Genomic DNA, 12,450 nt, shown 5'->3' on the forward strand with positions numbered 1-12,450 from the left:
AAAGTAAGGTTTATGAGTTCAGTTGTGGAGATTGGTGAAGAATTTTTGGTTTTTGGGTTAGGTTAATTGGGGTTATGAATTTGGGTGATTTTGGATTTGGTTGGATGAAAGTTGTTTTTGATTGAAGGATTATGATTGGAATGATGTTTGGAATTGATTTGGTGAAGAAATTATCTGATTTGGTGAAAATTTGAGGGAGATATGAAGGTCTGAAGGTTGTTGGTTATGGAGGTTTTAGAGAGAAGTTTGAATGTAGAGAGATGTTTGTGCTGGAGAATGAAGGAAGAAGAAGAAAAATTTGCTGTATATGGCTTACTAGGGATCGGGGACGGCCGTGCCAGCTGGGGGCACGGGCCGTGCCCCCAGCCGTGGCCTATTCTCAATCGTTTATATCACCACTTATTTTCTTCATTAATCCAACCCTTACGCGTGACTCATTTCTACATCAACATCCCTTTATTTTTTTTTATTTTATTATTCATCTTACAGACATACTCTATCCCATCATCTATTCTAGGCTCTCTATATACTTTACTTATGATAGCATAACCTATTACTCATTCTTATTCTCTATATTCTAATTCACCACCATCGTCATTAACTCTTTCGTAATTATTCTTCTCATTTAAAACGACTTTATATCTTATTACCTTGTTCTCACATTCGTCGTCATCTATACATCGACTATTCTTCTAATCTCAACTTAATCCTAATTTAAAGTTATTATCTCACTTTATCCGTACTTTTGACATCAGAAACTTTCCTCTCTAAGGCATGTTTATAATTCAAGATTTTATTCTCTCGATGCCGGTTGTTATTATTATCGTCAAACATTATAACTATTACCGCTTATCTGCTTTCCTACTCATCTTGCTCTCTTCTAATTGTTTCCCGTCCTTTTCATCGCTATTATCATTCCTATTGTCTTTCATTACCTAATTCACAACTCCCTATCTTTCTTTACATCTCGCCTACGATCATCTAACTCGACTACACTATAATCTTTATTTGTTTTTACACTTTAAATGTTCCTATATAACATTCGCCATATGTTATTTAATTACCTTGGCTCTCTCACTCTCCAATTATAAATACTCTTAAGATCATTATTTTTAATGTCGTCTTGTCAAGTCATCTTTTAACATCATTAAATTCACTTAGATCACTATCACCGGTTTATGTTTTAGACTTGCTATTATCCTGAGGTAATCGCTTCTATTTATGCCTGATCACACTCCCTCATTAAGATGTAAAGCTTAAGGACCCTCACCTTTAGTTTTCACACTAACGGATTTATTAAAATCACTAATACTATCATGGATGGTTTAGAGTCCACTACAATGGTGGTGCTGAAACTTCATGAAAAATGCAGCATAACACACGTGCGACATTTTAATCATAACTCAACTTAGGAATGTCTGAATGAGGTCAACCTAAATTTAATCTAAATATAACACCCATATCTACAACTTTCATGAAGGAACCTAAATCTAATTCGATACAGAAGGGCGTGCAAAGGTTGGTTTTCCTAAACCTAGGCAGAGTGCACGACCTTGCTGACCTCTGTGTAGTAATTTGATTATAACTCAAGTTTTTTATGTCTTATTGGAGTCACTCCAAAGACACATGAAAGTTAACATCCATATATACAACTTTCATACCTAGTTCAGAATATAAGAGTCGAAAGTTGGATTTCCTAAGCCTCAGAAAGAGTGATAGGGCCAAACCGCAAGTGCACGGCCTATCGAAGTAATAGTAGTAAGTAGAGTATCGTTCCTCTAGGGAGTTGTTCAACTTAATTAACTTTTTACAGAATGATTAGAGGAGAGAAAGTTTAGTAAAAAGGAGGTTTGATTGCTGAAAGTAATTAACAATAATAATAAAAAGCCTTGGGATTATTGGTTCGTCATAATAACAAACCCTTCACTAGACAAGACTTAAACATCTAATTCCATGGTTTACACCTTAATTTCTAAAGACCGGTTTCCCTTAGCCCCTCACCTTTCCGATGAAAGTCCGGTGAGAGTTTACTTCTAGTAACCAAGCCTATTTCGCTGACTTGATTACTAGAAGATGCATATAGGATTGAAACTACTTGTGTCTCAATAATTGCAAAGACTATTTCACTGTTTTGCAATTATTTTCTAGATTCACTTGTTCCAACATCAAAACTCCGCTCTCGCTTTATGAATTGATGTTTGGGATGATGGATTAACGATTATCAAACCCTCCGCTTTCGCTTCCACAGTTTGATAATTGTTAATCCACGTTAAGACGGTGAATCTAGATTAGAAATTAGGGTTACATAAAATTAGGGTTTAAGCTTGGTTTGTTTAGGATTATGTCATTAGACTTCCCAACAATCCCAAGACGAAGAAGTCTACTCACTCATGTTCATCGTAGACATGGGGGAAGAAGAGAGAAAATAACAGTAAAGTAAAATTGCAAGAAAGAAAGTAAAAGAATAAAAGACTTTTATTGATAATTAAAATATTCTAAGCAAAAGCAAGGTGAATGTTTATGGTGGAGAGCTACTCTATTTATAGCTTTACAATCGACTTAGAAACTAAGAAACTAAAAGGATAAGACAGTAAAGCTGCAACAGGGTAACTTGAGCCCGAAGAAAAAGCAGCAAAAGAGGATTCTGGGTCGAGCACGGCCGTGCCACATGTTGGCATGGGCCGTGCCAAGCTTCTGGTAAGGAGGATTATATTTTTGGTGCGTATCTTCGTATTTTCGTATTGTATTTGCTCCAGTCCTCTTTCTTTTGCTCCAAGACACCTTCCACCATATATTCGTTCCTAAAATAAAATAAAATGCAATTTAAAGTAAAATATTCTAAAAGGAAATAAAATGCAATAAAATAAAATCAAATCTTAATTAAAACTAAACTAAATAAAGCATTAAAATAGACTATTCTATGACTCATCAAACTCCCCCACACTTGAATCTTTGCTTGTCCTCAAGCAAAAGGCAACAGACATAGCAGCAACAAAAGATTAATCATGGCAATATTAAGAACACATGTCTCAAAAGAAAGGTTTTGCTTCAAATACACTAATTACAATTACAATTATTTCTCATGAACCTATTCTACCCAACATCAAGTCTCAAGTGAGTGTGTGTGTGCAGTCCAACCCTTTTCTTGCTCCTGTATAAGACAGATATTATGAGGAATAGGTTCTATCCTTAGTGCTAAAGTAACCGAGAAAAGTCCTTTCTTCATTTCATATAAGAGTGATGGGAATTTTAAGTTAAAATTATATTAGATTAACAATTAAGCACAAGGGGCTGCAGATGCTATGGGGCTATTTATCCTCGTAGGAAGTCTTCTCGGATGTAATTGTCCTTTCCCCCTAGATTCAAAATCACCCTAAGCAGTGCTGCAAAATTTTATTTTATTTCATCTCCGCGTAGGAAGTCTTTTTGTATGTAATTGTCCTTTCCCCCTAGCATTGATGAATTTGTTTCACTTTAAGTTCAAATTAGGGAGTCGCCACCACAATTAGGAAGTTAGGGATTGTCCTTTTCCCCCACATGTTGGTGCCATTCTCCCGCCCCAATTAACTTTAACAATTTAAGAATATAACAATTAAGAACATTGATTTTTCCCACACAAACTTATACTACTTTTACTCTTAAGACTATAAAGGGTCTAAGTTAACACTAAAGATAGAACATGCTCCTTAAAATACCTATTCATACACTTGCTCAAAGGTTGCAACCGGGTGCTTTTCTCATTGGAGAATTTTCACAATAAAACAAGACATGGGTATAGCAAGAACACAAGAAAAACAAGAAACTACTTTTATGTACAAGAAGCAACCTTTAAAGAAGAGACAAAACAAAAAATTGTATGCCATATTTTACATTAAAAACAAGCTACTAATCATGCCTTTTGCTATAAAAACAAAACAGAAAGAATAAAGTTCAAGGGAGTTTGGGAATACTACGACTCTAGACACTTTATTAGGCCCCACCCCCCCCCCCCAAACACTTAGGGGAAGCATTGTCCTGAATGATTCAAAGAAAAAGAAATTAAAAAGAGAAGAAGAAGAAGAAGAGGAAGGAGTATTAGGGAGAGAAGAAGAGGAAGAAGGGAAGAGAGGAAGAGGAAAGCTCACATGTTCTTATTGAGGTCCATCAGGAGGACCTTGAAGTTGGAGGTGTTGCATCATCCGACGGAGCATCTCATTATTTTCATCATTGACACGGTTGCCCCTTTGAACTTCATTGCGAAGGCCGGAGATTTCAACACCTTGCCTTTGTTGCTCGGTGCTCATCCTCTCAATCTCATTGTGAATCCATGCCCATCTTTGATTTTCATTAAGCTCACTGGCTTCATGGCCATGGTGCCCCTCTTGGTGCAAGTTAGCACCCTCTCCCATGTCATGGTGCAAGTTAGCACCGTCTCCTTCATCATCTTGTTGTTCTAGAACCTGCACATCATCAACATACAACCAATTTTCTTCCACCTCGGTGGTAGACCGAGATGGGTTAGGCAATAAAAACATGATTGGCAAATTTAACTTAAGTTGGTAATGTAGTGGTGGACGATGTTTAATGAAATTCATAACAATGAGGGCTTCCCGGTTAAGCTTATTGTTTCCCTCAATTGGTTTGATTCCCTCATCCTCACTCACACCAAAACACCTAGCTATGTATGTAATGATGCCACCCACCACTATGTCTCCCATACCGGCTGGTCTAGTAGCTACAAAGTCTAGGTAATCAATCAAATAAAAGCCAGTGTTGATGGGGTGGTTGTAGAGCATTGCCCATAACATGAACAACTCATCGGTTCTAGTGTTTCTTAGCTCAGTTCTACCCCAAATAGTGCAAGACATGACCCTTTGAAGGTACCTAAGTACGGGGTTGTGAATGTTGCTAGCTTTGTTGGCTCTAGGGACATAGTTATCAAGGCCGGTGATGCGGTTCCAAAAGGCAGCTGGGTCATAGTTATCCGGTTTTAGACTATCATCCCAATGATCATGAATATACCCCTCATTGAAAAAACCTAAGGCTTCACAAAAGTGCTGAAGAGACATATTATAATCAATATTCATTAACCGAAAAACAACTCTATGATTAGGGTTATCAAAATTCAACTTATCTTTGGTAAAAACAAGTGAGCTTAAAAATTCATAAGTGAAATTCTCATAACCCCTCATAGGTGTTAGCATATCAGTCCAACCTAGCCTACCTATCAACCTAAAAACATCATCTCTAAGACCTAGCACATTCAAATCATAGGAATCAGGATATCTAGAGGGATGTAAGGTTTTAGAAGTAAGAATTTTGTACCTGTCCCTTTGTTTGTTATCTTTGAACTGAATTCCATGATTCTTGACTTGTGTTTGCTTCTTTGGGGGAGGACCTCCTTGAGATCTTGCTGGTTCCTTACCACTTCTTCTTGAAGCCATTTGACCCTTGTTTGAATTGATTGGAAGGTTTAGGGTTTGGAAAGATTTTGGTGGAAAGGATTGGTTTAGGGTTAGGGTTGATGTTTAAGGAAGGTTTGTGGGTTTAGATATGGAGATTGGTTAAGGTTTTATGGTTTTGAAAGATTAGGGTTTTGGTGAATTAAAGGTTTGGATGGATGAAAGATGTTTTTGATTGGTGGTTTGTGTTTGGAATGATGTTTAGAATTGGTTTGGGTGAAAGAATGGAGTGATTTGGTGAAGATTTGATGGAGATATGAAGGTTTGAGGTTTGATAGTTATGGAGGTTTAGCGAGAAGTTTGAAGGTAGAGAGAGGTTGTGGTTTGTGAATGAGGAAGAAGAAGAGAAAAAATTTATGTATATAGGCAACAAGAGATCGGGCACGGCCGTGCCACCCTTGGCACGGGTCGTGCCAACATTCTGTGGCTTTGGCCTTTTTTTGTGTTGTAAAACCTAGCACGGCCGTGCCAGCTTCAGCATGGGCCGTGCCAACCTTCTGGTAAGGAGGTCTTCAAAATTCTTCAATTTCTTGATTTTTTTCGAATCACACTCGGACAATTACCTACAAAACAACTTAAAACAAAGAAAAACAAAACAAAAGCAATTAAATGCGTGGGTTGCCTCCCACAAAGTGCTCTTTTAATGTCATTAGCTTGACGTTTAGAAAGAGTCCTTAGAATGGATCAAAGATATCATATTGTGTAGATGACGCTATAAAACGTTCTTTCACAACATGATCGTTAAGCATGCAATAAGAGTAAAGAGCAGGACCTTTCATAATGTTTTCCAGCTCAAACCCTACCATCTTATCACTCACTTGAAAGACTATCCTACCGTTCTTGACATCTATAAGAGCTCCCGCAGTAGCGAGGAAAGGTCTACCTAGGATTATAGGGACGTCATCGTCCTCTGTAATGTCAACGACTACAAAGTCAGTTGGGATGTATATCCCTTCTATCTTAACAGGTATGTCCTCGACAAATCCTACAAGTTTCATGGTAGAACGATCAGCTAGCTTCAATTCTATTTTGGTAGGTTTCAACTCTCCTATCCCTATCCTTTTAAGAAGAGACAAAGGCAGCAAACTAACACTAGCTCCTAAGTCACATAAGGCTTTGTTTATGGTTTCATTCCCAATTTCACATGGTAAGAGAAAGCTACCTGGATCTCTATGCTTAGGGGGTGTCTCTTGAATGATTGCACTAGTGTCCTTAGCCAAAGCTATTGTCTCATTATGCTCTATAGCCCTTTTATTTGACAAAATTTCCTTTAAAAACTTGGCATATACAGGCATCCTAGACAAAGCTTCAGCAAAGGGAAGTTTAATGCAAATCTTCCTAAGTATGTTAACAAATTTTTCAAACTTACCCTCTAGTTTAAGCTTATCAAGATTTAGTGGGGATGGAGTTTTGTTTTCTTTAAGCGGTTTTACTTCTTCTATCACAATTTTATCACATAAAGGCTTGACACTTTCTTTCCCAATGTTTTTAACCTTTGCAAAAGTTTTGCCTAACTTACTACCCCCTAAAGATATGACATTAACTTGGGCTATGGGATTGGCTTCGGTTTGACCAGGAAAGACTCCCGGTGTTTGGGAAGAGGTAGCCACTTGTTGGGCTATTTGGGCGATTTGAGTTTCAAGCATTTTAGAGTGAGTAGCAATAGAATCAACCTTGGTATTGAGCTTGGAAAGAGAATCATTCAGAAATCCGGTTTGGTTTTTGAGTTCTTGAAGTTGTTTGTTTTGGTTGGCAATAGAGTTTTCCAACAAAATTTCCAAATTGGATTTCTTAGTGAATCTTTGGTTGTTTGCATAACCGGGTGGTGCTACTTGTCCATAGGGATTTTGGTTTTTATAAAAATTTTGATTTTGTCTCATCCCTTGGTTGTATTGAGCATAGTTCATTTGCTAAAACCGTTAATAGCACTACCTAGTTGGCAATCAACACCAGCATGACCAGTTATACCACAAATTTCACAAGAAGGAGTAGAAGCAGAATTGATAGCACTAACATTGAGTTTTTCAAGTTTTTCAGTTAGTGTATCAATTTTAGAAGCAAGGTGATCATAGTTAGAGATTTCGTATATACCTGCCTCCTTTTTGGAGGATGAAGAACTAGTGATGGCTCTCTCGTCGGTCCATTTGTAATGATTTTGAGCCAAGTCTTCAATCAAGGCATACGCCTCCGTGTGGTTCTTGTTCATAAGTGCTCCACCTGCAGCTGCATCAACAGACATCTTAGTGGTATAAGACAAGCCATTATAAAAAGTGTGGACTATAAGCCACTTCTCTAGGCCATGGTGGGGATAAAGTCTTAGCATTTCTTTGAAACGCTCCCACACCTCATATAGAGATTCCCCATCTTTTTGGTTGAACCGAGTGATTTGGTCTCTATGTTTAGCGGTTTTAGATGGTGGAAAGAATCGGGCAAGGAATGCTTGCCTCATCTGATCCCATGAAGTAATGGAACCGACTTCGAGGGAATGGAACCAAGCGCTAGCTCTATCCCTTAAGGAAAAGGGGAAGAGATGAAGTCTTACGGCCTCTTGGTTCTCCTTCATGGTTCCACTAATTTGTAGGAAAACATATATGTGAAGATTGGGATCCTCAGTGGGGGATCCCGAGAATTGGTTTTGCTGCACCAAGTTAAGTAGGGCTGTTTTATCTTGGTTTTTAGGTGTCAAACATTGATTACGTTTGAACCTTTTTAACCGTTGACATCTCATTTTTTCTTGGGAAGGGAAAAATTAAGCAAAACCCTTGAGAATCGAGGTCTGGGAGTTGTTTTCGCTACGGGAAGGTGTTAGGTACCCATAATGACTATAGTATCCTATAGGAACCGTCTTTACTTTCTACGCGCGCGCTTTATTTTTAAATGCTATTTGAAAAGTGATATTTACACCTAAGAGTTTACTAAGTCAAGAATTGGAGGGAGAAGAAGATGTTTGAATTTTTATTTTATTTGAATTGAAGGAATTTTGATTCCTTGCCTACGTACCCGTTTAAGGGATCAAATCCACCGTAGTTCTCTTCCAAAAAAATGTTTTCGTTTTTGTTGGTTGATTTTAAGTTTGAAAATTGGAATTTGAAGAATGAGAGAGAGAGGCCTCAAGGGCATAAGATTGTGAAATCGTGAGGTTGAGTTAGTTATTTTGCAAAAGAAAGTCTAAGTATTATTAAGATTCATTAAGATTTTATTTAAGAAAATAAAAGGAAAATCAATGGGATTTTGATCCCAAAGTTTATTTAAAAAATGATTTGAGTGATGTTGTTCATATTTTTTTGGAAAAGAGAGTTTTTCTAAGTGTAAACCCTAGGCATACATCTAAACATTCAATCCTAAACATACATCTAAACATGCATATCCTAGCCATACATCTAAGAAATATCTATGTGATGTGTGTGCATGTGTCGGTGTACATCATTAGAGTCCATTGTCCTTTACATCATTGGCCTAGATACATTCTATGGTCTTTGTGAGAACTTAATCCCACACAAATGAATTAAAAGCAAAAGAAATGAAAAGAAATGGGATGAGAAAGTATGATGGAGAATATGCTTATGATGTATGAAACATGGAACAAGAAAATTTTAGTAGCATAGGGTGATATCAAAGAAAATAAAGCAAGTAAAATATCAAGACAAAAGCATAGAAAACTTCACAAAATCAAGCCAAAAAATGCAAAAATATAGCTAAAATTTACTCACAAAATGCAAGAATCTTATTGCCTAAAATTCTCACATTCTAATACATTTTTCAAAGGCTTAGAATCAAGTCTTAAAATGAGAATTAGAGCAACATGATGAACTTGACATTTTTAAAGTGAATTTTAGACATATATGCATTATTTATTCACAAATGTAACTTGTAAACCAAGCAACTAATCAAGACTCACACACAAGCATCACAATTATGTACAAACAGTAGCTAAAGATTCATAGAATCATATAACATGTATATCAACCAATCTTCAAGAGCATAGAATGGAATTGAGCAATTTTTTAAAGGTTTTTTCACATAAAATCAAGAGATAATGCAAGAAAATGTGTTAATATTTTTTTAACAAAATTTTCAGTGAACAAAATACATAGAAACATCACAAAAATAACAAGAAATATTCATGAATTTTTTTAGAATTTTTAAGGGATTTTTAAAGCTCAAGAACATCTAAAACTTCACAAATTTAACAAAAAAAAAATAGTAAACAAATAACAAGAAAATACCACACATTTTTTAATCAAGATTTAACACATAACATCATCACAAAAATATCAAGAAAATGATCAAGAACACATAGGAATTTTTCTAGAATTTTTAACAAAGTTTTTAAGGCATGCAGGGGTGAGATTCAGCAAAACAGTGTGTAACATAGCAAGAAACTAGCAAGAAAACGAAGTTCAGCAAACACAGACCCAAGCCCAAAAGTTTGAGTTGGATCTGGGTGATCCAACTGCTTTACAGCCCTCAGATCAACCCAGTTCCTTCCCAAACCCTAAATCCAAGGGTTGAGAGCGCGTGACATATGATAGACATGGTAAGGCGCATGGAAACACAAGATCCAGGACGTACGCGTGTCACAGAGTTGATCTGATGGTGAAAAAAGGGATGAGGGACCGGTTTGGAGGTGAACCAGACTGGTTCAGGTGAACCGGTTTGGTTCACACTCCTATAAAAACATTGGGACCGGTTCCTTTTCATTTTCAACTCTTCTTTCTCTCTCTTCCTTTCAGACTCTCTCGTTCTTCCTTCTCTCTAACCTAAAAACCCTAACGGCGCTGTTGCACAAGAGGAAGATGATGAACACCTTGTAAACCTTATAGAACGACGGAATCGTCGTCTTCTCCGATGAGAACGACGGATTCCGTTCATTCTCTTTTTGTATATTCTTTGAAAATCGAGGTTTAACTGGTGTTCTCACCGTTCGTCAATTCGAAACCCTAATCTGTATTATTTTCCATGCTGATTACAAATTCGCATCTAATTTTACAAAATAAACGGTGATTCACGGCAGATCCACATCTTAGGGTTTCGGTTTTCAAATCTTTTCAAGCTTTTTCAGTTTTTTCGAACGAACAAGTCTTAGGACTTGTTGATCTAATTTGTTTCACCGTTTATTTTCGGTTGTGAACCTTCGATGATGATTTAAACACAAAAATGAGAAGGATTCGTATGCTTACCTGGTTTCGAATGGAGATTCGAGTGAGAAGACGAAGAAAACCTTCTCGGATTCTCTCTAAGCTTCTGGTAAGTACTTCGTTGTTGTTCGTCTTCTTCTTCTCTGATTCACTTCGAATTCGATCTCTCTTCTTCTCTTCCTCGATCTTTCTTCCTGTGATCGTGTCCTTCACTTGAATTGCAGGAGGAAAATTCACGGTTCAATGATGAAGATTCTCAGAGAGAATCACTGAGAACCGAAGTGAATTTCTTCATGAATCTGTGAAATTCATTGAATTTTGTTGTATCTGAGTACTTCGATGCTTCTGTGATATTGAATTTAGTATGAATTGGTGGATTTTGGTGTGGATTTGATGATTTTTTGATGGAATTGTATATCTGGAAAATGGTTAGGGTTTCGGTTATGAATGTTCTTGAAGTTTTTTCTGGAATTTTTGTGTTTGATCCTTGATGATCAGAGAGAGAGATTGGAAACGTGTTTTTGGTGATGTGTCACTGAATTTTGCTGAGTTGTTTCATTCTGTGTGGGACTGTGATGATTGGGGCCTTTTATAGGCTGACACCTGTGATTGAGACCCAATGGGCGCTTGCCACGTACTCTGGACCATATTTGGACTGAAAATTGGACAAAAGGACCTTCCTGCAAAAAAGAGAAGTTGTGGACTAAACTGCAAATAAAAAGAGGACTATTCTGTAATATTTAAAATTTTGGGGACTAAAATGCAATTGACCAAAAAAAAGAACTAATAAATAAAAGTTTGACTTGGAGGACCAAAATGCAAATTGGAAAAGATTTTAAAGAAATAAAAAATAGAAGAAAGGACTAAAGTGCAAAAAATTAATAAAATTAAATTAAAAAATGTAATTTGGAATAAACGTAAAGTGAAACCAATAAAAAAAAACACAAAATGGACTAAAACGAACCAACTACTTAAATGACGTACTTTAAAGTAACCTCTCTCTGTCGAAATTTCGTGGGAAATGACCAAAATGCCCCTGGGGACTAAAACGACTCGAAACGACTCAAATGCAATTTTGAAATGGTTTTTGACATGGAATTAAAGCAAGAGTTTATGCAAGCAAAATTAAAAGACTCAGAGACAAATCTTAGAAATTACACAGGGTTTTAACACATGAAAAGACTAAAATGCCCCTAGGGGCTAAACTGACTCAAAATGACTTCAAATGCAATTTTTGAAATGGATTTTGACATAGAATTGAAATAAAGACTTATTCAAACCAATTGAAAAGGCTCAAACAATTTTTAAAGGACTAAAAATGAGTTTGGATACAGGAAATGACTAAAATACCCTTTTTCATGAATTTTGCAAATAATATTGAAATAAAATGCAGAGGAAAATGCAATTGATCAAGGACAAATTCAAATGACTTGAAATACAAGAAAAGAAGAATTGAGCTAGTATTTTTAGGTCCAAAATTAGGGTATAACAAGGGCAGGCTTGATTTCAAAGTTGTCATCCTCAACCGTTGGGTACACAATAACAGCTTGTGGCTCAGCTGTAGACGGCGTTGCATACTCTTTGAGAGTGCGATTGGCCATGACGGTGTTATTTCGCGCGTCTCTCTTTCGTTTATGCAAATACCTTTCGATCTCGTATATTATTACAACTCGATTTCTGGTTTTTCGCATAAAAAATTGAGAACCCAAGAAGTTAACGATAACAGAAAAAGTTAAAAATAAAAAGAATAAAGAAAAGAGAAAGAAGAAGAGAGAATTCTAATCACTAAGAAAAAGTTAATCAAATTAGTTAACTCCCCGGCAACGGCGCCAAAAACTTGATAGGGCCAAACCGCAAGTGCACGGCCTATC

General features: G+C 36.6%; 1 non-coding gene across 1 annotated transcript; it reads left to right on the top strand.

Moving 5' to 3' along the window:
* Nucleotides 1–7,735: 7,735 nt before the first annotated feature.
* Nucleotides 7,736–7,842, top strand: LOC146916461 (small nucleolar RNA R71). The gene has a single exon (XR_015017106.1). It is a non-coding gene; the product is annotated as a small nucleolar RNA R71 (small nucleolar RNA).
* The last annotated feature ends 4,608 nt before the right edge of the window (nucleotides 7,843–12,450 follow it).

The sequence above is a fragment of the Medicago sativa genome, chromosome 6 (assembly GCF_051527215.1).
Source record: "Medicago sativa cultivar Bolivia chromosome 6, Bolivia_mono, whole genome shotgun sequence".
NCBI classification, from domain to species: Eukaryota; Viridiplantae; Streptophyta; class Magnoliopsida; order Fabales; family Fabaceae; genus Medicago; species Medicago sativa.